Source organism: Ruditapes philippinarum, unplaced genomic scaffold (genome assembly GCF_026571515.1).
Source record: "Ruditapes philippinarum isolate M1 unplaced genomic scaffold, ASM2657151v2 ctg6910_1_1_1_1, whole genome shotgun sequence".
NCBI classification, from domain to species: domain Eukaryota; kingdom Metazoa; phylum Mollusca; class Bivalvia; order Venerida; family Veneridae; genus Ruditapes; species Ruditapes philippinarum.
The window spans coordinates 17,336-20,704 of record NW_026865411.1 but is presented as its reverse complement, the minus strand read 5'-3'; positions in this window follow the sequence as shown (position 1 = coordinate 20,704).

Sequence of the window (3,369 nt, the reverse complement as noted above, 5' to 3'; positions counted from 1 at the left end):
GCATTTTTTAACTTCCTTGCTACGCTTAATTACAAAGATTTCCATTGGCTAAAAAATCGGTAGACATCAAAGGTTACTCATCGACAATTATTTATTTTTGCGTTTTGAATTTGCTTGCCATGCACACAGCACTGATAGAACGGCTATTTAATGCAAGAAGAACACAAATAAGATTCATCTCATTTTATTGTAACATGAAAGCTTCATATAATGGCACACACAATTTTGACTGTAACATGCAAGAGTAATATACATGGCCCGATATTACATATAGTATACAATAAAATATTATTATTCATCATATAAATGTCCATTCTAAATCATCAAGAACTTTATCAACATTTCTCAGGAATTGCGAGTATACTCCTTGCGGAGTGATGCAATCACTTGAGATGATGATGATGATGATGATATTATATAAGAATATCCAAATGATACTTTTCTATTGTTTTGATTAGTATAAGAAAGACTATATATATATATAAAAAGAATGAGTTTTTATATTAACAAGATCATGTAAGTATGTTGGTATGATTTTATGAATTTAAAGTGCTATAGTTCTGATTCTTCTAAATTTTAAATTTGGTAGCTTAGATTGTATTAAAAGTGAGCCATAGTCTGATTGATAGTCATCGTAAATGAATCTCAATGCCCTTCCTTGAATTTTCTCTAGTTTGTTGGTGTACTTTTCTCCACAGAAGTGCCAGGTGAGAGGGCAGTAATTAAAGTTTGATAGTATAAATGAGTAATATATGTTTAATTTCCCTAATTTACATATTTTTTTTACCTATTCTCTCTTATGGTGGCATATTTCTGCCACCAGCTAGATTACCATATACATTTGTAACTAACTAGTTAATTAAGAGGTTAAAAAGTTACGTAACTAGTTAACCTCTTAATCAACTAGTTAGTTAAGAGGTTAACTAGTTACGAAACTAGTTAACCTCTTAATATTAAGATGGTAAAATAATAAAAGGGTGACAGTTGTAGGCACTAACATGCATTTAATTCCCGTTATGATCTTTTATCTATTGAAAAATTAACGATAGCTATAGTTAAGTTACTAGTTAATCACATTAACTAACTAGTTAATTAAGAGGTTATATAACTAGTTACGTAACTAGTTAACCTTTTAAGTAACTAGTTAGTTTTATGGTTATCTGGTGGCAGAAATATGCCACCATACCATATCTTTAGCACGTTAAGTTGTTTTGAGGCTTTTTTACAGATGTCAAAAATATGTTTATCAAATTTGAGTTTAAAGTCAAAAGTTACCCTTAGAAGTTTAACAGATTCATCACATGGGATTGTACTACCATTTAAATTGAAACTTATATTTTGATCCCTAGTTTTTTTTACCGATAGCAATAGCCTGGAATTTGTCGGGGTTTTCTTTCATATGATTGTCCGAAAACCATTTTATCAATGACTGATTATCAGACACTAAAGATTCAACAATATTGTCAATGTTTGTGTCACTGCATGATAAAGTGTTCTCATCTGCATAATTATAAAGATCACATTTGTGTACAAAATCAAAAATGTCATTAAAAAATATGTTAAATAATACAGGGCATAGAATAGAACCTTGTGGAGCCCCTTTATAAATATCATTGAAAGAACCTAAATTAGATCCAAGTTTGACGAATTGTTTCCTACTTGTTAAATAGTTAGTTAATAAATCTAGGGCATGGTCAGAGACCCCATACCAGCTTAGTTTCATGAGAAGGAGGTCATGGGGTAGGTAGTCAAAGGCTTTTGACAAATCCATTAAAATAGCTGCTTCATATTTATTTTCATCCAGTGATCTTTTCCAGTCTTCAGTAATTTTAAGTACAGTGCTTTGACAGCCGTAACCTGGTCTAAACGCAGATAAGTAAATATTAAAATGGTCATTGAAAAAGTCTGTTAGATGGGTATAAATAGACCTTTCGAAGATTTTAGATAAATTTAAATTGGACGGATACTAACTGGTCTGTATAATTACCTTTATCTAGAGTACTACTTTTCTTATGAACCGGAACTACCTGAGCTGTTTTAAGACTATCAGGAAAGACAGATGACTGGAAACTCAAATTAACCATATTAGTAATATGTTTCACAACTGAAGATTTAAAAAAAAATTATATCACCGTAGGGAACGTGTTACAGTATTTCGCTTCCAGGTTACAGAATAGAATTTTCAAGATGGAGGGTTATTTGTGGGGAAGACAGCTAGGTAGGTGATTATTATTCCAGTCCATACTACAAGGAGTTTACTTTCAAAAAGATGTTTTTGTGCTTCGCTCGTTCGGAACAGGATCCGGTATCTAGTTATATATTTCTTTAGACCATGCACCGCAGATTTATCCTTATATTGTCTCATTATTATGTAGATTTGACACTTTGAAAATTTGAATCGAGAGACCAACGCATTTTTCTCCAAATCCGACATTATTTAAGCATGCCTACAAAAAGTAAACCTACAAAACATTAGTCCTTTGTGTTAAGACACGTTTATAAAAGTAAATGACCGGTTGAACCTATTTTCCTGTTCGTCAAATGCGTTTATAAAAAAAAAACAACAACAACAAAACAACAACAAAAAACAACAAAAAAAACAACAATATTACAGTATAGAGCTGGGTGAATTTTGCAGGGTTACAGTATAGACAGAGCGACTTTGATCCGATTTTGTTACAGTATATACCCTTATTTCAGTTACAGTTTAGATACTTGCCAAATCTCAAATAAAGTTTGTGTATCCATTAATTTTTATGAAATGACCCATACCTTTCTGTTAAATATACTCTTGAAGGGTTGTATTACATTTTCCTTCATTTTTTCCTTACTTTAAGTACTGGTATTCAGATTGAGACCTTTTGCAGAATAAGTAATGTCCTATGTAGTAGAGACAGATTTTATTTTTTAGGACTGTATTAACTTTTAAGTCATCTCATACTACAAATGTAACAACAACGTTTACAGTTTTCATAATTTTATTTATCATATCACTTTATGTATAACCAAAGAAAAAGTACTTTGTAAAATGTAATTCCTTTTATTGTCACTTTTTTTAAAATAGATTTAATTTTTCTTTAACAATTTATTCTAGCACTTTTCGTTTCGTTCTGTCTGTTCAACAATGTGCGATAGCTTATATACCGTCTGAAAAGGAGCGGGAAATACTTGTCATGTGACTAGAATAATAACACGTTCTAGAAGTACCGTCCTCGGTACCGTTCCATGATTTTAAAGTGAACAATCGAGATAGCGCCGCTCATATAACAATGACTCGCGTCATTCGCGACATTCCCGCCGCAAAAAGGAATAAACTAAATTAATGAACATATGTTTATATAAATTCCAGATGTGTATTTAAGTTTCATA